The 26,394-nt window shown below is 39.3% G+C and overlaps 1 protein-coding gene across 11 annotated transcripts in view; it reads left to right on the plus strand.

Moving 5' to 3' along the window:
• The window catches only part of ENOX1 (ecto-NOX disulfide-thiol exchanger 1), a 557,584-nt gene that overhangs the window by 147,416 nt on the left and 383,774 nt on the right, over nucleotides 1-26,394 (plus strand). For 9 of the 11 annotated variants that reach the window (XM_045477335.1, XM_045477409.1, XM_045477389.1 and 6 more), the window contains one exon: nucleotides 18,792-18,924. The exons of the other annotated variants lie outside the window; for them this stretch is intronic. The gene's annotated coding sequence lies outside the window, so the exon portion shown is untranslated. The remainder of the gene's footprint in view (nucleotides 1-18,791; nucleotides 18,925-26,394) is intronic. 11 annotated transcript variants of the gene reach the window in all.

Consider the following 26,394-nt stretch of genomic DNA (forward strand, 5'->3'; position numbering starts at 1 on the left):
TTGTTAGTGCTGTTCTTAAATGACTCGAATTCAAATGTGGCAACTGCCCACTAAAGTCAGAAGAACCTAATCTATACATGCTCTGAAACCGCCTCCTGCTTTCGTGGTATCTGAGACTAGGAAGGGCTATGGGTGGGGCTGGCCCCTCCTGCATGTTTGTGGCCAGTGGAGCTTCAGGGGCAAAGGCTTGTGGATGCGCTGTTGATTTTCTTTTTCTCCTTTAGGGACCGGTATTTCTGAGCATCCTCCTTAACTTTCTGTGTCGCCTGTGGTAGATTGTTCTCTTTAAATCGGGCTACCACAGTTGAAAGAGACATAAGAGATTAACCCTGCTTTTTGTTCATTTCTAACCAAAGGGAGAGGAACTTTGTGAAGATTTAGTAGATTAATAAAAATGAATACTTGTGTGCAATATCTTGAGCTCTTGGGAAGTTGGTTCTGAATAAATTTAAGGTCTGAGTGTCGTGCCGATGTTGGGATTCCATGAACAATGAGGGGCTATGAGATGAGTACACTGGGCTTTATGAAGTAGCGTTCCCAACAGCTTATGCTGTTCTCCACAAAATTAGATCCATATAATAGTTCCCCCTCTCGCACCCCTTGCTTTCCAGTCTTCCCCCTCTGGTGCCACGACCGTGGTGAAATAATGACTGAGTTAGGCCTGGGAAATTCTTCATGTAGCCATTCAGGGCACTGCTGGCCTGAGAGAGGCTCCTGAATGTCAGGTCTTCCCTTGCATTTCAAGCAGCATTGACCCGAGGGCAGTCTTCCCTGGAGACCTGGGGGAAACCCACACTGGGAAACTTGGGTCTGGCAGAGAAGTCTTTCTGATTGGGTTGCACTGGCCACCTATTGTGGGGGCCTATTGCTGCAATTCATAGGGGGACGGGATGCTTTGTGCTGCCCATCTGTCATACCCGGACAACCCCCACATTCTGCATGCATCTAAGACCAACCTCTCTCCTTTCTGCCCCCATATGAGAGCCAGCACGGTTTAGTTGCTCAGCAATACCATAGTTGTGCCTGGCCAGCCAAGGGGAGACAGGACTGATGGCCCCAAACTGTGGGGCAAAGCCAGTCCTGATATACCAGCTGTTGTCCCAGGGACAGCTGACCGGGGCACGGAAGAGTGAGAGAAAATTGCACGTCGCGAGGATTAACACGATTTATTTCATTATTAGTCTCGCAGGGTTGTGGTGTGCTTGTTACTAAGTCTACTTTTCAAAGGACTTCAGCGAAGGAAGCTGGAATGTTCCGAACATCCATTTTGGAGTGTGATTATTTCCTTTCAATTTGTTGAGTAAGTAGGAATGTCACAATGTAGGCTAATTTTTACCAAGAGAATATTTGTAATAGGCGCCTCATACTAAACATTCATTGGCTTCAATGAGAGTTTCTGAGGTGGCCATGGAGACTGTTGGGAGGAGAAAACTGAAGTCCTGGAGGGTTAAGTGATGATGCTCAGAGTTAGACAGTGCATTACACTGGGGCCTGGACGGACTGCAGCAGCCTGGTAGCCTGAGCCGCTGGCCTGTCTGCTCTTCCGTAGTCTTCTTTCCACAATTCCACGAAGCAGTTGTCAGTCACAGACTTTAAATGCAAAATTTCTCCTTTGAGAAGATTCTATCATTTGAAATGGGATGTGATGTTATGCTACTATTACCAAAAGAAACTTTTATAGTGTTTGCTCTGTGTCACTCCGACTTGCATGACCCTGGGTATGGTTCCCGGTTCCCAGGATTCAGTGTCAGCTCATTAGATATTAACCCTTTTGATGCCTCTTGGTAACAGCAAACCATCTGTGCCTGACTTCCTAAATTTCAGGCAGCTTGCGTGTGTTCCGGGTCAGAACTCTCTTCTTAGTCAATCATTTGGTCCCCTTCGTAGGAATGAACCCCTACTTAACTCCACCGGCTGCCCTGGTGGCTGTGCTGGGGCTATGCTAGCCCACAGTGCAGACCGGTGACAGTGCCTTTCAGCGTCCCCATCGACAGGTAAGTGTCTGCTGACCATTGCCGGGGGAGGGGGGCTTCCAAGGACTACCCACTGTCCTGGGTCCTGAACCCCCTAGTTTCCTTTTTGCCCCGAATGGAGGTCAGAGTGAACAGTAGGCTTTGCCTACGCCAGCGCGCGCACACACACACACACACACACACACACACACACACACACACACTGGTTCCCACTGCAAGTCTAGTGCAAAGTTCCCTCCTTTGCTGCCTTATCTTGCTCTGAGTAGCTGACAAGATCAAACAAAATCCTGAGATATATCAGATTTCACTGATACTGGATAATTTTAAACACCTACTTCTCACATGTAGAAATTTTAGGAAGTATACGAACAGAACATGTATTTCTACATTTAAAGTAAAAAGTGAAAGATACCCTTCTGGCACATTTATCTCTGTCAAAAGACCAAAACAAAACAAAACATATATTCCATCTTTTTATATTACAGTTTTTCCTATGTTTTTTTCTTACTGGGGACATCACTGTAAGCCAGGTTGTTAATTCAATTGCGACTTTGTTTTTTTATAGTGGCCATTTGTTCAAACAAAGAAATGCTTATCGGTGGAAATGATAACTGTGATAAATTGCCTCAGCTTTCATGCTTACCTACTATTTTCTGGTGGCACTAAATTCCAGTTTCAAGTCCGGAAAAAATTAAGCTGAATGTCTTTTCCAGCAGAGATTCCATTTCCTACGGATAAGTTATAGAGGTTTTTTTTTTTTTTTTTTCTCTTGCACCCCCTCTTGGATTCTGTCCTTTTCACCACTTTGCAGGTGTTAATCCCCTATTTATACCCCACTGTCTACCTTTATTTCCGCTCAGATTTCAGCCTCTTTGTGCCCCTTAATTCTTCCACTCATTCCTTTTTCTCCCCTTGCTTCTGATCTTGAGAGCAGCTACCACAATCCTTCCCCTGTTCTTCGTACCCACAGGCAAAAAATGTGTATTTGGTCCTTGCAAGAATTAATACCCCAGAGAGCCACCAAGCTTGATTAGTAAGTGGCAGATACACTCACCCTAGTTCAGAAGAGTGCTCTTGTGCTTGTGTTTGTATACATACACCTTTTGTATGTGTGGCCTCTTTTGTCCTCTAGGGTTGTTATGCTGTGTTTTGGGCTTTACCTTTATTTACAAAATAACATGTTTATAGTATCATCTGGCTGATAGGCCCTGAAGTAGCCTCTCCCAACTTTCCGTTTATTTATTTATTTTTTAATTTCTTAATGTTTATTTTTGAGAGACAGAGAGACAGCGAGAAGGCGAGTGGGGGAGGGGCAGAGAGGGAGGGAGACACAGAATCTGAAGCAGGCTCCAGGCTCTGAGCTGTCAGCACAGAGCCCGACATGGGGCTTGAACTCATGGACCACAAGATCATGACCTGAGCTGGGGTCAGACGTTTAACCAGCTGAGCCACCCAGGCGCCCCCATCAACTTTCCATTTAAGTACCCATGGTGACACAGAAAAAGATAAAAACAAAATACCAGTGGGAAAAAAAAAAAAAAAAGACTGATAGCCTTTTGCAGGTTTCCTAGAGGAATTTCCACTGATTATAAGGCTGAGGGAGCTGCATTGAGAATAAAAACCATTGGCCAGTATTGGGTCTGTCTCCTGTAGGTCATGGCTTTCTGACATGTACAAAATAACCGAAACACATCTTCTCGTCTACATGAATTTTTTCCTGTCTTCGTAGACTACACTTCCTTGTTTAGCGGTGGTGCTGTAGGGAAACCGTAAAATCCATCCCCGGTGGTAAAGTCCCCTCCCTGCTCTAACACACTGTCAAGACTATGTAGGTGAAGGCAGAAAGAGCTCATCTAGCATTGAGTGCCTGGATTGTGGCTTGTTGGGTATTATTTGTTTGATGGGGCTTTGGGGTAGAGAACTATGCAATGATAGGGTGAAAAAAATCTCACCTCAGTTACTTAGGGTAGTCTGCAATGAATGCTAATTAAATACCCAAGGTGTCCAGACCAACTTGTACCAGAGCAGAGGAACCATAGAGGGTTCAGAAAGTACCACCCACGGGGCATCACCAACCTGGAGTTACATGTATCTGTTGGCCAACTCCAAGTAGGGTTAACTTTCTCCCAGTTCAAGAGTGAACAAACACAAAGACTACCCAAAAGGTTAGGTGATATTAATAAAAGGAGAAGGTAATATTAATAATGAATATGTGTTACTTTAAAATTTTTTTCTGTAAAATACACAAGTTGTACATGAACATACGCATGTAATAGATACCTAAAATAATATAGAAATTCTTAGGTTAAAAATTATAATCTCTTGGGGAGCCTTGGCAGCTCAGTTGGTTCAAGTGTTGGACTCTTGACTTCAGCTCAGGTCATGATCTCATGGTTGTGAGATCGAGGGCTGGCAGTGCAGAGCCTGCCTGGAATTCTATCTGCCCCTTCCCCGCTCGTGTGCACCAGTACTCTCTATCCCTCTCTCAAAATAAATAAACATTAAAAAAAATTATAGTCCCTTTTTACTCCCTAACCTCACCTACCTCCCTAGAAGTAAATATGATTGCTCTTTTAGTGTCTGACTAAATACTCTTTATACATATACATACTACCTATCTACCTACACACACAAAGACAGAGATTTTAAAATATAAGTAGCTTTATGTTGGTCATATTGCTCTGAAACTTATTTTTTTATTTAATAATATATCTCAGAGATTTTGTTCCATATCATTACATATAGGTATACTTTGTTCTTTTTAATAGCTATGCAACATTCCATTGTATGCATACTCCATAGTTGACTTTACCATTCACCTATCGTAACTGGACTTTTATGTGGATTCCATTAGGGGATTATTGCAAGCGATGGCACAATGACCTGCCTTGTATATTTGTGTACACATGTGTAAGACTGTCTATGGGACAAGTTCCTAGAAGGGGAATTGTTGGGTCGAGGAGTATGCACATATTGCATTTTGATAGACACAAATTTCCTCTAAAAAGCTACCAATTTCCTTTTTCATTGACGGTCTATGAAAATGCTCATTTTTCCCATATTTACACTAGCACGGGACATTCTCAGACTTCAAAATCTGTATCTACTCGTTATGCTATGGCTAGTAGTAAACTCGAATGCCTTTTTATGTGTATACCAGTATAGACACCTTATTAATCACAAAATTTAAATCTTATGTTTAAAATATAAGCAGATTTTCTTTTGAAACTTGAATTATTGATCCTAAAATTCATTTAGAAGAATAAATGGGTGAACTAGTTAAAATTTTGAGGGGAAAAAAATCAATGGCACCAGAGGACAGAATATTCAGGGTACTCACTTCTCTTGCAGGAAACAGTGTAAGAATCCACAAACAGTACAGTGGCACCCTAGAAGGTCTGTAAAATACCCTATGTATGAAATAATTTAGTATATGATAAAAATGGCAGCTAAATCAATGATGAATCAAACGATTTGTCGAAAATATCTTATTGTTCAAAATCATAATAAAATAGTAAAATCACAATAAAACTGGAAGAATAAAATATACCTTAATATACATGTGATTTTGGACTCGGGAATGTATACTAGCTATAAGAAAGAAAAAAATGCTAAAGTAAGAGATACATTAACATACTAAATTTAAACACCTCTGAATGGTTAAAAAAAAGGGGGGGGGGGGAAGAAATGCACCAGGTACAAAATCAAATGGCCCTGAAAAGTGGGAAAAATATTTGGAACAAATATGACAGACATAGGGTTAATATCATCAATATTTAAAGGTATTTCTCAAATCTATAAGAAAAAAAAACCCCTCACTCCTCAATAGAAAAAATGAGCAAAGAGCATGAATAAATAAAATGTAAATCGTTCCCTGCTAGGGCTGCTTCAAGAAGAGCAAACAACTGATGGAAATTGGGTGTTTCAAAGTTAGTTGACAGATGAGAGTTCCTTTTGTGTAAAGATAGTAGTATTTGTGTTGGCAGCAATAGAAAACATTCTTACTTTAAGGAATGAAATATTATAAAGTAGCATATGACAAGCCACATTTTTACAATTAAATAACTCACACGATTTATTAAGGAAAAGAAAGCAGCTTCGAAAGTGCCTCATTGAAAGCACAACGTGATCAGAGATACACCAGTATAGTCACATAGTGTGGTGAAACTATAGAGTTCCTAAATTTTATCTTCCCTCCCCCCCAAAAAAGAAAATAAATAATAAAAGCCTACTTATGTATAGTTACTGTGTTCCCAATTTTGTTTTAAAGATGCTATTTCCTTATAGCATGGGAACTCTTTCCTTTCTCCTGAAATAAATTAGTGGATAAGAAAATGTTGCACCTTTCTGCTGATTCACACTGTCATCTGATCCTTATTACTCCAGTGGTGGAAAGAGGCAGGACTGCAAACACAAGAAAGACACATTTATGACTCAGTTTCCCTGGTTCCTAGCAGCTTTCCTAAGGAGCAGAGCAGGCAAATCTTTTTGCAAGCAGGAGGAGCCCCAGGCTTGCCTGGTCACACTGCTGCACAGGAAATAAGTACTTGAAAGGGAACCCCAACAGTGTCTTGCTATAAGGATGCAGAATATGCAATCTCTTCTCAGTGCTGTGGCAAGGAGCCAACAGCTTGTTCTTGACCCACAGCAGTGTTTCCTGCTCTAGGAGGGAAGTTTGCGCTGCAGCAGCCACAGTCCAATAATCCAAATTCTAGCAGTCTATCCTAAGAAAAGAAAATAAATCAAAGATTTATGTAAAATAATATACCTTGCAGCATTATTAAAAACAGCAAAACTGTAGAAGCTTACCCTCACATAGAAGAATGTTTAAATAAATTATGATACCGTCATGAAGGTAGAATATTATTACAGCCATTAAAGACTCATGTTTTTAAAGACCATTTAACCAAATGGGAAAACACATTATTACGTTAAGTGAATAAAGCAGGGTTCACATGGTATTTATAGTATGAGCGAGCCCATTTTATAAAAAGAAGAAAAAAGTGCATAGGAAGAAACTAGAGTGGAATATTCCAAAGAAAACTTAACAGTCATAGCTAAATAGTATTATGTGGCATTACATTTTTATGCATTTCTTTTTTCTGCTCAAAATACTTTACCGTGAGCAAATATTTTATCAGAAGTTTGTGTATGTACACACACACCTACCTTCGTATACTACATTGAGGTACATAAAGAGTTAATCTTTTTATTTTGTGTTTGTGTGTTTCTTTGTAGAGAAAAACAGGAGCTTCAGCTTTTGAATTAAAAAAAAAAAAAACAGGGGCGCCTGGGTGGCGCAGTCGGTTAAGCGTCCGACTTCAGCCAGGTCACGATCTCGCGGTCTGTGAGTTCGAGCCCCGCGTCGGGCTCTGGGCTGATGGCTCGGAGCCTGGAGCCTGTTTCCGATTCTGTGTCTCCCTCTCTCTCTGCCCCTCCCCCGTTCATGCTCTGTCTCTCTCTGTCCCAAAAATAAATAAACGTTGAAAAAAAACAAAACAAAAACAACAAGCAAAATGCATTTGGCGGACAATGTATTAATGGCAATAAGCTTTAACTGAGTGAAGGTGTTTTAATTGTATTCCTGTTTTAAATGATAAGGCTTCCACACGGTATTGCCGCCTTCTTCATCTTGGAATATACTGTTCATACTAGTGTTGAAAGTAGCATTTAAGGACTTACAAGACACAAAAGTCTGGAAAACAAAGAGGTGGTATAATCAAGTGTAAGGGCTAAACGAGTGACACTGGATACTCCTCCAACAAAACTGCCGTTGTCCATCCCCAGTTTTCTTACTGGTACCTTCTGCCTCTGAAAATAAGGTATTTATAAAAGGTATACACCTGAGGCATCTCTGAAAGACAGCAGTTTGCATACACACACTCTTAAAATGCTGATAAAAATGGACAATGAGAAGCATACACAGAGGGTGGGAGAGAACGGAGAGACAAAAGAATTATCCCAATAAAATACCACAAGCATCAAGGAAGTTTTGTCAAATATAGCCTGATTTCAAATAAATGAAAATGAGATACGAGAAATTGGAATAAAATTTCCCTCCTCACGACTCTGTGCGGTGTTTTCTTTTTTTCTGTAGGTGGAGTAGGCTTAGAAAAGGTTCACTAACAGTCTTCAAGTCAGGTGAACGGTGCTGAGTAGGAGGCAGGCAAATGAAAGAAGGAGAACGTCTGTGGAAAGCTTACTTCTGAATGGCAGTCCCTACGTCCTTTCCACCCATTAAGAAGAATTTCCTACCAGAAATGCTTAAGTTGACTCTACAATGGCAGGCGTGAAACCCCTATAACCTGGACACATTAGATGTGAGGGCAAAGACAGATAGATGACAGAGCAATTTCTACCATGAAGATCAATAGCAGAAAACAAGACCAACTCTATGGGAATGTCAATCGGTACATCTATAGAAGGCAATTAGATAATCACCAATGATAATCTAAACTAAAAATGTAGACTTCTGGGTATTGGAGTAGAAGTACTTTCTCCCGTTCCTCTCATTAAGTTCAACTGAAAACCATGGACGTTATACATAGAATAAACACAAGGTTCTGAAAGGTGGAGACAAGAAGAAAGACTGATTGAGGACATCAGGACCAGAGGAATGGTCCAGTGGGGAGTTCTCTAAATTTTCTTCTGGCTTCATGTATCCAAGACCGAGTAATTAAGAGGCCAGCAACACGGGATGCCAATGGCTACAAACAGAAAAAGAAATCCCAAGGAAGTCTACTCTTTTTATCCAGAAAGATAGGAAAGGAATAGCCGGTAAAATAGAACACTTTTACTCAGTAACCTCTTTACTCCACCAAACATTATAGAAAAACAAGACAAGACAAAACAAAAAAAAAAACTAGCCCCACCACCACCCATGCCAGGAAAAGCAGAGTGGGGAACCTAGACTTTTATCCACTACAGGCTATAACAATACTCCTAATGAAATGCAGTCAGAAACCAAAAAAGGAGCCAGGACTTTCAGCCCCACTGGCCAGTAATAAGTTGCTCCTTTTTCCCATTGCAGTGTCAGTGGCGATCACTTGGGGAATCTAGATTTCCATCTCCACCTGGAAAAAAAGTTAGGCATCCCTCCGTCTTCCTGCTTGGATTGTGACAGAAGAGGCCTTGCAGAGACTCGCCGTTGCCCAGTGGTAATGAAGCTACTAACCCCAGCTCAGTGTCTTAGGAGACCTTATTCAGAGACAGAACCCATAACTGTAACCAGCAGTAATGAGAAACTCCCATTTGCATGTCAATGGAGCAATACTGAGGTATTATCCTCCTTTCCCCTCTGAGATCAGTGTCAGAGAAGGCCATTTAAAATAGAAGGTTTAAATAAGATCCAGATATTAGCAGACCTGTGCTCGCTTCGGCAGCACATATACCAGATATTAGCAGACCTTCCCCCAGTAAAGTAGCTTGAGAACGTTCTCTGAACAGAAGGGAAACAAAACAAAAACAAAAAAAGAAGGGGGGGGGGGTGGCTTTGGGAAATCAAGGCAAGAAAACATGGTAAGCAAAAGTATGGGTAAATACATTAGACTTTCCTTCTTGTGAGACTTTCCTTCTTCTTGTAAATAGAGAAGGAAAAGGGACATAAAAGGTAGGTAAGTTTCCTATACTTCACTTGAACTGGTAAAAAGATGCCACCAATAGACAAATTATGTTATATGTAATACCCAGAGCAGCCACTGAAAAATTATACTAAAGAGATATATTTCGGGGCGTCTGGGTGGCTCCGTCGGTTAAGCATCTGAGTTCGGCTCAGGTCATGATCTCACAGCTCGAGAGTTTGAGCCCCACAGCTCTGTGCTGACAGCTCAGAGCCTGGAGCCTGCCTTGGATTCTGTGTCCTCCTCTCTCTCTGCCCCTCCCTGGCTTGTGCACCCCCCCTCAAAAATAAACATTAAAAACTTTTTAAAAAATAAAGAGATACATTCCAAAACACTAGATACATCAAAATGGAATTCTACAATGTCATCTAATCCACTTGAAACACAAGAAAAAACAAATGAAAAATAGAAAAAACAGAAAATAAAAAATAAGATGGCAGACTTAAGCCTTCACCCATCGATAATTACATTAATGCAGATAATCTAAAAACATCAAATGAGAGACATCAATTGTCAGGGTGGATTACAAAAAACACGAACCAACTATATGCTATCTATAAGGAACTCATTTCAAATATAACAATATAGGCACGTTGAAAGTAACAAGTATAGGAACATATATAAAATCATGCAATTATAGGATCACCTGGCTGGCTCAGTTGGTGGAGCACGTGACTCTTGATCTCAGGGTTGTGAGTTCAAGCCCCATATTGGGTGTAGAGATTGTTTAAAAATAAAATCTTAAAAAAAATAAAATCATACGATTACATATATATTATGCAAACATTAATCAAAGGAATTCACGATTATATCATTAGATGATATAGAAAAAGAAATTGCCAGAGACAGAGCTGGACATTATATACAGATAAAAGGATCAATCCGCCAAGAAAACATGCAATCCTAACTGTAAAACACCAAACAACAGTCCTACAAAAAATATGTGAAGTAAAAACTGATAGGACTGAAGGGAGAAATGGACAAATCCATAATTATAGGTGAACACTTCAACGCCCCTTTCTCCACAACTGACAAGACAATTACACATAAAATTAGTGAGGATATGGAATAATTCATAGCACCATCAACCAGCAGGATCTAATTAACATTCATAAAACATTCCACTAAGCAGCACAAAATATACATTCTTTTCACAGGCCCATGAACATATACCAAGAAAGACCACATACTGCATCATAAAACAATCTTAAAATTTTAATAGATTTGATGCCCTATAGAGTATATTCTCTGACTCCAACCAATAAAATAAAACTAGAAGTCAATAATAGATAATATGATCCAATGCTTTGAAATTAAACACGTTTCTAAATAATCCATGAGTCAAAGAAGAAATGTCAAGGGAAATTTAAAAAAATACATTGAACTAAATGAACTTGAAAGTACAACATAACAAAATTTGTGGGCAGTAGCCAAGGCAGTTGTGAGAGGGAAATGTATAGGACTAATTTAATATTATTAAACATGAGGAAATGTCTTAAACCGATAATCTAAGTTCGCACATCAAGAGCCTAGAAAAAGAATAGCAAAGTAAGCCCAAAGCAAACAGAAGAAAGAAAATAAGAAAAATAAAATCAGATGTCAATTAAATTGAAAACAGGAGAACAGAGAAAATCAGTGGAACGAAGAACTGGTTCTTCGAAAAGATCAATAAAATTGACAAACCTCTAGCAAGACTGAGAAAAGAGAAAAATGCCAATTACCAATATCCAGAATCAAACAGCAGGTATCACTGCAGATCCTGCAGACATCGAAAAGGAATAAAGGTAATATGAACAGTTTTACCCACATGAATTTGACAACTTAGATGGAATAAATGAATTCCTTGAAAAGCACAGACTATTACAACTCACCCAATACAGTGTAGATAATTTGAATATCCCTGTAACTATTAAGGAAATGGGATTCATGATTTAAAATCTTCCCCAAGTGAAATATCCAGGTCCAGTTGGTTTCATTGGAGATTTCTATTACACACTTAAAAAATAATTAATACCAATCCTGCACAGTCTTTTCCAGAAAATAGAAGGAAAGTCTTCTCAATTCATTACATCAAGTTAGTATTACCCTAATACTAAAAGCAGACAAAAACAATACAAAAAAGAAAAAGACATACCAATATCTCTTAAAGAGATGCAAAAATACTTAACAAGTTAGTAGCAAATAAAATTCATCAATATATAAAAAGAACTATAAAGCATGACCGAGGGGGATGTGTTCCATGGATGAAAGGCTGGTTCAGTATTTGAAAATCAACCTATGTGATCCACTGTATGAACAGGTTAGAGAAGAGGAGACCCATGACCATATCAATTGATACAGAAAAAGCATTTGACAAAATTCAACACCTATTCACAAGAAACTTTCATAAAAAATCAGGACTAGGAGAGATTTATTCAATTTGATATATGGTAATCTTCAAAAAATGCTATAGATATCATAGTTAAAGGTGAAGGATTTAATGCATTCTTTTTAAGGTTGGGAGCAAGGCAAGAATATCTGCTTTTAGCACTCTTATGTAACAGTGTAAGGCAAGGAAAAGGGAAAAAGGCACTGATACTGGGAAGGAAGGAAAGAATATAAATATCTTTATTTGTGGATGGTATGATTGTGTACATAGAAAATATTGAAGAATTTGTTAAAAAATAAAATAAATCCCAGAACTAATAAGTCAAGTTCAGCAAGGTCACAGAATATAAGCTCAATATAAAAATATCAGAACATATTGGGGCGCCTGGGTGGCGCAGTCGGTTAAGCGTCCGACTTCAGCCAGGTCACGATCTCGCGGTCCGTGAGTTTGAGCCCCGCGTCGGGCTCTGGGCTGATGGCTCAGAGCCTGGAGCCTGTTTCCGATTCTGTGTCTCCCTCTCTCTCTGCCCCTCCCCCATTCATGCTCTGTCTCTCTCTGTCCCAAAAATAAATAAACGTTGAAAAAAAATTAAAAAAAAAATCAGAACATATTAACACAGATATTTTAAAATATGATAATTGCTCAAAAAAGAAATAATTAGTTATAAATCTAACAAAACATGTACAAGATTTGTATGCTGAAAACTGCACAGTACACATGAAAGAACAAAAGGTCTAAATAAAGGGAAAGACATGTCATGTTCATGGAGTGGAAGATGTCTATTCTCCCGAAGGAGATAGAGAAAGTTTTGATAGTAATTCCTATCAAAATCCCAAGGAAGACATATGTGGATATTGATAATATTATTCTAATTTTTATACGGAAAAGCAAAGAACTAGAATAGTTGAAGAATTTTGAAAACTGAGGGTACATAGAGGGAGGTGGGTGGGAGATGGGCCAGATGGGTGATGGGAGTTAAGGGGAGCACTTGTGATGAGTACTAGGTGTTGTGTGCAAGTGATGAATCAGTGAATTCTACTTCTGAAACCAATATTGCACTGTTTATTAACTAAACTAAAATATTAAAAATAAAACAATGAATTTGGAAGAAAGCAAAATGGGAGGAATCAGTCTACCCAATTCTTATGGCCGCTATAATCAAGACTGTAGTATTGGTGGAGGGATAGATAGATTGGTGGAAGAGGACAGAGAACCCAGATGAAGATCCACACAAATGTGCACAACTGACTTTTGACAGAGGTTCAAATGCGTTTCAATGGAGACAGACGCCCTTCTAACAAATCGTGCTGGAGCAATTGGACATTCATAGGGAAAAGATGGACCTCAATTTCAGTCTCATGCATTATGTAAAAATTAACTCAAAATGGGTCATGGACTTCAAACTATAAAAGTGTTAGAATAAAACAGAAAATTTGGAGGATTTAGGAATAGACAAAGAGTTCTTAGACTTGGCAACAAAAACATGATTCATAGAAAGATCAATCAAATGGACTTAATTATTAGCTTTTTTTTTTTTTTTTTATACTTTGAAAGAGTGTTGAGAGATGAAAATAGAAATATTTGCAAACCACTTAGAAAAGTCTAGTACCATAGAATATATAAAGAACTTTAAGAAATCAATAACAAAAAAAGAATCCAATTAGAAAATGGGCAAAATACATGAAGAGACATTTTACCAAAGAGTATACATAGATGGTCAATAAGTATGTGAAAAGATGTTGGACATCGTTAGTCATTTTGGAAATGCAAATTAGAATCTTGATGACATCTTACTAAAAACCTATCAGAATAGCAAAAATAAAAACCAGTGGCAACATCGGATGCTGCCAAAGATGCAGGAAAACTGAACTACTTACACATTGCTGGTAGGAATGTAAAATGGCACAGCCACTTTGGGAAAACAATCTGGCAATTTCTTAAACAACGAAGCCTGCAACTGCCATTCAAACCGTGAATTGAATTACTGGCCATTTATCCCAGAAAAATGAAGATTTATGATCACAAAAACCTGTACATAAATGTTTATAGCATGTTTATCTGTAATAGCCAAAAACTTGGAAGCAGCCCAAATGTCCTTCAGTGTATAGTTAAACAAACTATAATACATCCATACCATGGAATAGTACTCAGCAATAAAAAGAAATGAACTGTCGATACAGGCAACAACCTTGATGAATCCCCAGAGCACTATGCTGAGTGAAAAATGCCAATCCCAACAAGTTACATTCTGCATCATTCCGTTTATGTAACATTCTTTAAATGACAAGATTATAGGAATGGAGAATAGACTGGTGGTCCCCAGGGGTTAAGAAGGGGATAGGGGAAAGAGATAAGTGGGTATGGCTACACAAGGGCAACAGGAAGGATTCTTGCGATGGAAATATTCGGTATGTCAGCTGTATCAGAGTCAATATCTTGGTTGTAATAATGTACTGTAGTTTTGTAAAATGGTACCACTTGGGGGAAACTAGGTGAGTGACACAGGGTATATCTGTGTTATTTCTTACAACAACATATATCTGTAATTATTTCAAAATAAATAGTTTTTTTAATGTTTATTTATTTTATTTTGAGAAAGAGAGCAGGGGAGGGGCAGAGAGAGAGAGAGAGAGGTAGAGAATCACAAGCAGGCTCCGTGCTGTCATTACAGAGCCCAACAAGGGACAAACCATGAGATCTCACAAACCATGAGATCATGACCTGAGCTGAAATCAAGAGTCAGATGCTTAACCAACTGAGACACCCAGGCACCCTGCAAAGTGTGTAGTTTAAAAAATACATATATGCTTCCATCCTGAATTGTACTTCTGAGATTTACCCATAGATACTCATTTCAGGTTTACCGATAATAGCAAAAGATGACACACAGTGTTTTAGTTCATCAGGAGGTCTAGGTTTTAAATAAATTCATATAATGCAGATATTACAAAGGATGAGATAGCACGGATGAATTGATTTATATGAAAATGCAAACTCTAGAACTGTGCTTTGGTATGCTATTTTAAAGACATGTTAATATACCCAGGAGTGTATATTTACTTTTTTTATAGGCACAGATTACTTTTGGAATGGTAGACAAATGACTCAAAGCCATGGTCGAACTTGAGAAGAGTAGCTATGTGTCTGGTGGGCAGGTGTGAAAGAAGCCTTATTTACTATCTTTATACGCTGTTTTTCCTCTTGAATTTTATACTTTGTACTTACATGACCAATTGAAGAATATATTAGCATGTTTTAAAAACATAAGAGAACATCCAGAAAGAGACTCAAGTATATATTTGGGAATTTAGTATATAATAAAGGAAGCATTTTATGACAGCAGGGGGAAAAGATGGGTTATTTCATAAAAGCTCTTGGGAAAATTTCCTACCCATTGAGGGAAGATGAACAGACATACAACTACTTAACTCTTTACATCCAAGTAAATTCCAAGTAAAGTGAAGATACAAACAATGAAAAAAGTATTAGAGGAAAATGTAGGTAAACATTTCATAATCCTGTGGTAGGAAAAGTTAAAAAAATTTTTTTAATGTTTATTCATTCTTGAGAGAGAGAGAGAGAGCATGAGTGGATGAGGGGCAGAGAGAAAGAGGGAGACACAGAACTTGAGGCAGGATCCAGGCTCTGAGCTGTCAGCACAGAGCCCAACATGGGGCTCGAACCCATGCACCACAAAATCATGACCTGAGCCAAAGTCGGAGGCTCAACCGACTGAGCCACCCAGGCACCCCAAGGAAAAGATTTTTAAAGGATAGCACCAATAATGTAATAACAAAAGAAAAAGATTGATGGGTTTAATATATATGTTAAATACATGTAAGTTTACTTAAAAGTCTACTTTTTTGTATGACCAAAACAGCAGCGCCCAAATACATAAACTACATTAAATGATATAGTGCGTCTCAACAAGAGAATGGCAAATTGTGGTATAGTTGCATAATTAATTATTACCCACCAACAAAAGTGAGTGAACTGTAGATAAAATGAGCAGCATGGATAAATTTTGTGCATCTAATATTGAGCTAAAGAAGCAATTTACAAAACCAATTCATGGTGTTAAATGTCAGGATGGTGGTTTCTTTTCAAGAGAAAGGGTGGAGTAATGACTGGCAGGGACATGAGGCGGCTTTCATGCCGCTAATATTCCATACCTTGGTTGGGAGTACAAGGGTGTGTTTGCTTTGTGATAGCTCATTAAGTTGTACACTATTCTGTATGCATATTTTACTTTATTTTTTAAAGTTTATTTTTGAGAGAGAGACAGAGAGACAGAGAGCGCAGGGGGAAGGGCATAGAAAGAAGGAGAGAGAGAATCCCAAGTGCAGGCTGTGCACCATCAGCACAGAGCCTGATGTGGGGCTTGAACTCACTCACCGTGAGATCACAACTGGCGCTGAAATCAACAGTTGGATGCTTAGCTAACAGAGCCACCCAGGTGCCCCCATATTTTACTTTAATAAAGCAGTTTTAAAAACAAAAACACATTTTTTGACTTTCATGGCAGATACTTTTTTTCTTAATGAAGTCTTTTGATGTTGCTGTAAATGATAAAACTTTTCAGAAAGCAAACTGGTAATATGTTTCAAAATAGTATTTAACAATTTCTGTTAAAGGTATTTATCCTAAGGATGGAATGAGAAAAATGTAAGAGGAAACATCTATAGCCATTTCCACAATAGCTTTATTTATAAAAATGAAACATCAGAAACAAAGTTCCCAACATTGAGAGATCATTTAACTGATAATGATACATAAGAAATACATTGTAGCCAAATATAAAAGGCAAGGCTGTTTTTCTTTCTCTGGAAAACTATACCAGGAGTTTGGTGGATGAAATAGCAATTTTCAGATCTCTTCAACTCATGTAAACACAAATACACACAAATATACACACTCAAAATCACATTAATTTTTTTTTCAATGTTTATTTATTTTGGGGACAGAGAAAGACAGAGCATGAACGGGGGAGGGACAGAGAGAGAGGGAGACACAGAATCGGAAACAGGCTCCAGGCTCTGAGCCATCAGCCCAGAGCCTGACGTGGGGCTCGAACTCACGGACCGCGAGATCGTGACCTGGCTGAAGTCGGACGCTCAACCGACTGCGCCACCCAGGCGCCCCTCAAAATCACACTAAAAAAATATCTATATCTAAATAGTTTGAGACACTAAAGTGTTAGCAGAATTTATCTCATTTTTTCTGGGTATTTTTTAAAACTTTTTTGTTTTACCTTTTGTATTTTCTAAAACACGCAAAGAAGCACAAGTAGATATGACTTTGTAATACTTGAAGAAAATAATAAAGCGGAAGTAAACAAAAATGCCCAGAAAGTATTTTTGTGTATTTCTTTTAGTTATTCCCCTTCCCCCAGCAATATTCAGGTTTTTAGTTAATTTGGGAGAAAAAGAAGAGTGGAAGAGAAATATGAATAAACCATGTATTTGTTTAGTTTAATGGTGTTACATGATAACTTTGAAAGATATGAATCTTTTTATTACAAAGAACTTCTCTTACCGATGAGCAGAATTATTTCCAGGTCCTCCTTCAATAGTTATTTTCATTTGTAGACTATATGATTGTGATATAATTTGAGGTATTTTCTAGTATATTGAAAGAAACTAAAAAGTGGTATATTCCAAAGTTAAAAATAGTTTTCATAATTAATTAGGCCAGGGATGGTTCTGGGTTTTATGGAGGTTCAAAGTTATATAGTTTTTGAGTCTGCCTTTAAGAAAAAGAACAAAGACTTTAATAGCATGTTAGTTGCTGGTCCCTGTAAGGGCATGTGGAAATGGAGGGTTCTAGCACTTAGATTCCTTTTACTTCATGTAAAATTCACCTGTTTATGCCCTGTTTCCCTTTTGGGGGGAATTATTTCTCAGTATTATTAAATTATGATAACACGCCTATTTGTTACTAATACGATTTAACTATGCCTTATGAAAAGATTCATTAAAATACAAAGAAAAAGGGTATGTATTTAAGTCTCACTGTGGAAGGTTATTAAACTTATTGATGATGCTTTAAGGCCCTATCCGTAAAATAATTGGATTTATTTATTCCTCTTGTTTCAAAGAAAGTAAGTAATGCATCCCACAAATAAATATTTGATTAATAGTATTTATTTCCTTATTCTAGAAGTAGCCTTGCACTTACGGAAACGATACCCCTTCCCTGAATTCTAAAATCTGGCTCCAAATATATTCAGATTTTACACCAGAGCTTCTCAAACTGTAATGTCCATTCGACATTCAGTTCATGAGGGGATCTTGTTAAATGCAGGCTCTGATTCAGTAGTTCTGGAGTAGAGTCTAGCATCCTGCTTGTTTAGCACGCTCCATGTGATGGCTCCATTGCTGTTCTGCAGACCATACTTGGTAAATGTACAGCGAGGCTCCACACCTGCTATCCTGTCCCCAGCATCCCCTCCTCAGAAGCTGCCCTCCACATATAAGGTGCAGGGGAATGTGCCAGTCTAGTGGTTCCTAGGGACAGCTGATGGACACGTAGCCATGAATCGAAATGTAGGACCTGGATTGCTTGAAGCAAGTGACACAACCGAGGACAGTGAGCGAGTGGAGGAATAAGAGCCAGAAAGTGAGCACAGGTGCCGAGGAAGAAACCACACTGCTTTGAGGAAGTGTTTATGAGTACATGAGACAGGCAGACAGCTTCCATTTCCAGCCTGCCTTCAGAAGCACGGGTGAAGCAGTAAGTGCGATGTTCCTGCAGGAATTTAAGAACCTACAAAAAGAGACGACTCAGAATTGTTCCACCCTGGTCACACGCACGTGGTTTCTTCCGTTTCAGGGTTTAGGGCATGCTGTGCGTAGCGACAGCCGTTCCAGCCGGCAGCCCGCCCCACCTGTGACCTGTGGCCTCTTCTGGGAACTGTCCTCAGGAGCTGACCGTGTCCAGTGTTTCCCAGGTTCCTCGCACCAAGGTAAAGAGTCTTTCCGTAGTGATTTTGACATTGCACTCGCTGTGCTGTGAAGCTAAGTGCAAATGCTCGGTGGGGCAGTGCGGGGGCATAGGGCTCTGAACAGGCTGCTTTCCGGTGAACACTACTCCAGTGATCATAGAGATAGGGCTTGTTACCCTCAGGGTAAACTAAGAAAAGCATAAGGTGCCCTGTTGCTCCTGCTTTTGATATTTGTGCATCCCTAGGAGAGAGCTGATTTTGAGCATGTATTTTTGACTATTGTTTATGTATATATATATATTGGTTGTATATATATAAAACACCAAAAGTTTCTTCGAGTTGGACTACTGTAGATACCTCATATAAGTGGAGTCATGGAGTATTTGTCTTTCTGTGAGTGGTTCATTTCACTCAGCATTATGTCCTCGGGTCTTATCCGTGTCGTAGCGTGATTCAGGATTTCCTTTTTTATGGCTTGGTAACATTCCCTGGAATGTATACACCACATTTTCTCTGTCCATTCATCTGTGGCTAGAAGTATAGTTGTTTTTACCTTTTGGCTATTGTGAGTAATGCCGCTGTGAATACGGGTGTGCAGATGTCTCTCTGAGATCCTGATTTCAGTTGTTCTGGATGCATACCGAGAAATGGAATTGTTTGGTCTCAAATGGTAGTTCTATTTTTAATCTTTTGAGGAACGTCCATCATGTTTTTTTCAGAAGATGCACCATTTTACAATCATTTATAGTAACACTCACTATCTTCTGTTTGTTTGGTTTTATAATGGCCCTCCTAACAGGTGTGGGGCGATACGCCTTAAATATAATACTCTCATACTCTCATACTAGTAACTTACAAGAGTATGAGTGTAATCCATTGGGTTACATCTGTATTTTCACTTCTAACATTTTCTACTACTGCTTTTTTTTTTAATTAATGTTTATTTATTTTTGAGAGAAAGAGAGTGGGGGAGAGAGAGAGCAGGGAAGGGGCAGAAAGGGAGACACAGAATCTGAAGCAGGCTCCAGGCTCTGAGCTCTCAGCACAGAACCTGAGGCGGGGCTTGAACTTTTGAACCACGAGATCATGACCTGAGCTGATGTCGGATGCTCAACCAACTGAGCCACCCAGGCACCACTAACATTTTCTGCTACTGTTAACTGGTTTGCTCACTGTGAGATTTACTTCATTTGCCCTTCTGGCTGTAATACGCACCACTTTACTCAAAATGAGCCTGCATGGGACGTCAGTTGATTCTCTGTGTTTCACAGAAATCAACTTGGAGTAGTTGAAATGGGTTTTCTTCGTCTTGCCTTCCCATGGTCGCCCTTGGCCAATTCTCCCCATGAAACAAGTTACCAAGAATTCTTTAATAACAGAGCATTAACACTCATTGATGGCTCTTGACAGTGATTGACTGGATAGGAATGACTTAAAAAATGGCAGAATTGGCAAAAAAGAAAAGCACGCGTCCCCTCCGAATGTGACATCAGAATCTTGGGGATCGTTTAGGGAATCTGTTTACGAGGCCAGTGCGTGAGGCTGAGAAGCAAGATGACTCTGCTGGAATTCATGAAGAAGAACGAGGTACCCCCCAGGGGCAAGCCCAGGCCTCTGGCCAAAGCTCCCAACTGCTGAGAGGTTTACTTGTTTTGTGCACTGTACAAAGAAATTGGTGAAGTCACATTGTGTGGTTGCTGGCACTGCTGTGCAAAGTGACTTCACACAAGTAGCATTGCTAAGCATGCATTAGAAATGATGATTTGAGATTGAACTGGCTCTGTGGAAATAACCTGAATTACATGCTGCAACACTGTTTTGCCCAAGGGGCTAAAATCACTGACTTAAGGTATTTAAAATGTCAGAAACGTATATTCTTAATAAGCTTGGAAAGTCTGCCATACTTCAGGGGGTATCATAGGTCTTCATCATCATCTAAGTAGACCTTTGAGACCACATGGGTTGTGACTTGATTTCTTTCATTATGAATAAATCCAAAATGACTGATGCATTCCGACATCCGGACAGGGCTGAACCAGATGTGTGACCGAGTCATAGTTGCAAGTTCCTTGCTTCAAATCCTTCAGTGTACGTTTAGCATCGTGCATTTAAACACTTAGACTGAAGGATTACTCTTCTTAAGTATGGTAATTCTTGATGCCTCACTGATGGATTGGTGGATGCACATGCATGTCTGGGTAGACAGAGCTGGGTTAAGGAATGGCAGCTTCCCCGGGCACCACCGTATGCCAGTGGAGTATCCTTAGTATCAATGGCAAATATGGCACCTGCTAACTCAGGTTTCCACATGTAACACTTAGGCGATTGATAATACGACATTTGTTCCAGCCCCCTCACAGGGGTGGGCACGAGATACCAATAAGAATTGTTGCCATTGTTGAACTATCCCTGATGAATATTTTCCTAACAATAACAAAAAGTTCTTGGCACTGAGGAATTTCTCTATTGAATATTTTGCATAGTGTTACGGCAAGCCACACCACTACCCTGATTTAGAATCGCTTGAATTTGGCAGTTCATACTTGAAATTCTTAAACCGAGTAGTAGTTTATATAGGTCCGTTTGCTGGAAATGAGTGGTTTCTTTTTTTACATTTATTTATTTTATTGACATATGATTGACATACAACATTACATGAGTTTCAGGAATACAACTTAGTGATTCGATATGTATATATATATTGGAAAACAATTACCATAATAAGTCTGGTTATCATCCATTACCATACACGTTACAAACTTTTTTCTTGTGGTGAAAACTTTTAAGAAATACTCTCTTAGCTACTTCCAAATATATATTACAGTATTATTAATTACAGTCACAATGCTGTACATTTATTTTGAATCTCTATTTCTGAGAATTTTGTTTGGTAAATCATAAAAGAAAACTGAACAGAAAAAAGGACCACAGAAAACTGGAAAATGTTTTGACAAAAAAAAAAAAAAGTGTGAAAGTAAACAAACAAAAGAACTTTGAAATCCATTTTTTAACTTTGTAACTGTATCTGTGTAAGTTATCACTTCCCCGGGGGAGTATAAGTAACTAATTCTGTCCAGTAATGAGATACCAAATAGTTGTGAAATGAAAGAGGTTGAAGCATGTGAAAGTGATATGTTCATTCACGTACATGAACTAATAACTCTGTTAACTCACCGTAAATAGATACACACTTTTGTTAATACAAAATAACTTTCCTCCAGTTCCACTTAATAAATGTTTGGTAAAAACTTAAAACATAACAGTTTGAATCGTTACTGAATCTTTAGCTTTTCTGGGGGCACTCACATGATTCAGTCTCTGTTAAATTGCTCACCACACACACACACACACACACACACACACACACACACACATACAGTTGATATACAGCACAAGAAAAGTACTCACATGCATGTGAGGTAGGTCCCAGTTTGAGAAAGCTAGAATCTATTTATCACCTGCAAATTTCACCAAAAAAAATTACATAAATGTCAAGAGCACATTGCCTTTATAATATCACATGGGAGAAATATCTGGACTCTGTCCTGATGGCCAGGGCAGATGGTTGATATCATGTGCTAAGAATGGGCACTATGCAGTTGTCAGCATTTGGAGCTCTGCCATGTAAATTTGAAGTGGGTCAAAGTGAAATGCTGGGATTTTCATATACTTATCAGAGGGTGTAAAATGTCAAAACTAGGGGCGTCATAGAAAGTTAATTCCTGAGAAAACAATCCTATTAGTAAAGATATGTTTGAGCCAGAGACTCTAATTTTTCTGGCTCTACCCTGGATGAACAGGAGATAGGAAAAATCTTACAGAAATGAAGTCCCTAAGAGTGTGATGGAGTAATGTTTTTCTGTGTTTGTAATGGTCATTTTTAGTATTTGTGTCAATGCACCTTACATTAATCCATAATAATGCAATAGCTATCACTTTTTAATGCTATTATGTGTGTTAGCTTTAATGAGAGCCTGCAAAGAGATGAAAATAAAAGGATTCCATGATGTGGTTTATGTTATAAATAAGAGCTTTTTTTTTTTTTCAGATGCAAGTATAGAGTTATACGGGTGAAAATAATCATGCTTTGTGATTGCTTTGCCTTTTAGATGTGAACCTTAGGCTTTCATGTCCTCTAGAGGTTTGTCATCATTAGATGAGAAGCAGCAGCATTGGAAGGGTGGTGATGCTGCTTCTAGAAAGTGAATTGCACAGCCACACTAACATAACTAAAACCCAGTGTGTATTCATTATAATGGAAATGCAAACTATTTATAAAAATATAAATAACGCAGAAGTGACTCTTTTATTAAATTAGAACCACTGGGTGGAGGAAATTTATGAAAATAATAAGGCACTTTTAGGCTGTCAAACTGTTCAGCCACAAATGAGTTATTGCAAGCATAGCGCGTGTCTTACTCAAGGGTTAAAGAAAAAAAGAAAACTTTGTTCACAGATGTGCACAAATGCACAGCGAGGGATTGTGACCACGTGCTTTGCTGAGCCCTAAGAGGAGCAGTATCTGTACGTATCAACCTGATCATATGAAAGACAAAGAGACTGGGCACAGTGAAAGATCAAAGACTGGCCCGTGAATGGGAACTAGGTGCTTGCATTTCCTGAGTGCCCGCTCTGTGACAGCACTCTGCTGGGCCCGCAGTGCCCGTTGTCGGTTGAGAAGAACCGAGAGTGTGGCATAGCCGAGTACCGGGCACAGATTAGAAGGGGTGGTTGCAAACCTTGTGGAAATTCCAGGGATAAAGGGAGGTGGGGAACCGACAGTAGGGACAGAGAAGAGGCCCGACAAGAAGAAATAATGAGCCAGTTTTGAAGACTCTGCGGATGCTCGGTTGTAGGCCACCTGTGCCTCAGTGGCTGCTAAAGGCAGTTTTATACTTGCCCAAAGCACATTTGCCATAACAGCAGGACTTTAGTTCATACATAGATGGGAGAAACAGGAAAAGATAAGGAAGTCGATTGACATCAGGGGTATTTCTGTCTATGTGTCTGTTGTTCTGTCCATCCATCCATCTGTACATCTACCCAATTCAAGAAGGCAGAAGGCAAGTTCTTGGTTAACTTCTGTGATCAGTAGCCCTTAGTTTCTATGCCTCATTGTTTTCTAACTACCACTGTGCCTGTCATGTGGCCCAGGACAATGGCTGATGTTCATAATGATGACCCTAAGTCACCAAAGAAATATTCTGTATGCCCTTTTATTTATTTATTTTTTTAATTTTTTTTTCAACGTTTATTTATTTTTGGGACAGAGAGAGACAGAGCATGAACGGGGGAGGGGCAGAGAGAGAGGGAGACACAGAATCGGAAACAGGCTCCAGGCGACACAGAATCGGAAACAGGCTCCAGGCTCTGAGCCATCAGCCCAGAGCCCGACGCGGGGCTCGAACTCACGGACCGCAAGATCGTGACCTGGCTGAAGTCGGACGCTTAACCGACTGCGCCACCCAGGCGCCCCTGTATGCCCTTTTAAAGAAGGTAGATACAAGTAAAATGTATTCTAGAAAGATTTCGATTCTTTTCATTAGACTGATGATTCCTGGAGGTAAGAAATAATCTCTTTTTCATCTTTATATCCTTCGACACCGAGCACAATGTTTTTCACATAGAAGGTAAAATATTTGTGACACTGAATAGAATAGAAATAATTTAAGTTTTGTAGGAAAAAAAAATGCATTATTTAAAATCCAGTATTCCTATTATCAGGGTACTCAACCAGAAATGGTATATCGTTCTAACCATACTCCTACCCATTTTCAACCCTCAAAATAAGATGATGTTTTCATGTACTGAATTAAGGACTCAGTTATAGAAGTGTCTTTGGTAATGAAAAGGATATGTTTCTATGAAGTTTTTCAGGAACATTGAACAGAGGAAGATATTGTAATGGTGGGGTCGCACGAAGGAGTTATTCTCTACCTTTCTGCATCAGAGGTGCCAGGCAGAGGCTCTCCTATTCTTGCCTTTGCCTACAGGGTTCTCAGCTCAGTGACTTAGAAGCTGCTGGCCTTAAACCCATGCAGTACCCTAAGCTCAAGGTGGGATTTAGCCAGATCAAAGTTAGGGATGAGGACTGCAGATCTTTTATAAGATGCCTCTACCTGAATTTCTACCCAAGCCTAACATGCATCCTTGAAGAGACCAGATTATCCTTCATGAGAATCTACATCACATGGTAGAAAGAGCAGTAGGGTTTTTGTTTGTTTGTTTGTTTGTTTGCTTATTATGGGGGGGGGCAGAGAGAGAGAGGGACAGAGGATTTGAAGCAAGCTCTGGACTGACAGGAGAGAGCCCAATGTGGGGCTCAAACTCGTGAACTGTGAGACTGTCACTGAGCTGAGTCAGACGCTTAACCAACCGAGCCCTGTGGGTGCCCCAAGAGCAGTAGGTTTTTGAGTCCGTGAACTAGGATGTCAGTGACCACATCTGCTCTCGCTGGTGGCAAGCACACAGTTATGATCTTCCCTACAGAATTATTGGTCAGATCATATGAAAGAGTATGTTTGGTGGGTTTGAGGGATTTTAAAGCGCTATACACACGTTAGTCCCCTCTGTGACCAGAGGATATATTAACTTATTACCAGCAATATTGGTAAGGAAGATCATAAAGAACATTTTACTAATAAGTGATATATAGTTACAGATTAGTTATTTAGAATATATTGATAACTCCAAGATAAGGAAAAAGAGGTGTTTTTTTTTTTTTTTATAAGAGGGGAACTTTGCACAGTTGGTCCAATACCTTGACTTTATTATCCTTGTTACAAACTGTCCCATAGTCACAACAGAAATCTGCCCGCCTCCCTGGCATTCAGGAAGCTCACCAACACTTGAGTATTTACACCTAAACCTAGCTGAGATCCTACTAACACTTTTAAGTGGGTTAGCACAGTGTTCCCTTTCTAATAGTGTTTTTACTTACCGCAGAGCTATCCTTGGTGTAAGAGAGAGAAAAGCATTTTTCTTCTATAGCTCCTTGTCAGCTTGGGGTTTCTATCCGAATTCCTATTGAACTACTCCTAGAACCCTAAACAAGCAAACAAAACAGTTTCACATTCTAAATAGTGTATTTTAAAGGGGCTCAAGCCTTTTCCTACAATTTTATGCATAGCACACCATGTCACCTGCAGCTTAACAACTTGTTTGAACAAGTTACAATAAAAATGAAAAACAGCTGCATCATGCTTTTTTGCAATTTACCGTTTGCCTTTTGTCTGTTGGAAGTCTTTCCAGAGATGAAGGTTCCCTGGCAGTGGCTGTATCTTCTGCTCATGAACCGTGCGGGTGGAGTGGATGAAGCAGGCTCAGGGACACGGCCAGGCTTTTTTCACCCACAAATGTGTTTTTAGCAGTTCTGAAAATAGTGTTTTGGGGTTTTGGTGCTCTTTCAATCTGCTTGAGTATAGGAGATACAGTAAAATATTAATTCATTCAACAAATTTTTAGCTCCCGCAACGTGCCGAGCACTACAGG

Source organism: Leopardus geoffroyi, chromosome A1 (assembly GCF_018350155.1).
Source record: "Leopardus geoffroyi isolate Oge1 chromosome A1, O.geoffroyi_Oge1_pat1.0, whole genome shotgun sequence".
Taxonomy (NCBI): Eukaryota; Metazoa; Chordata; class Mammalia; order Carnivora; family Felidae; genus Leopardus; species Leopardus geoffroyi.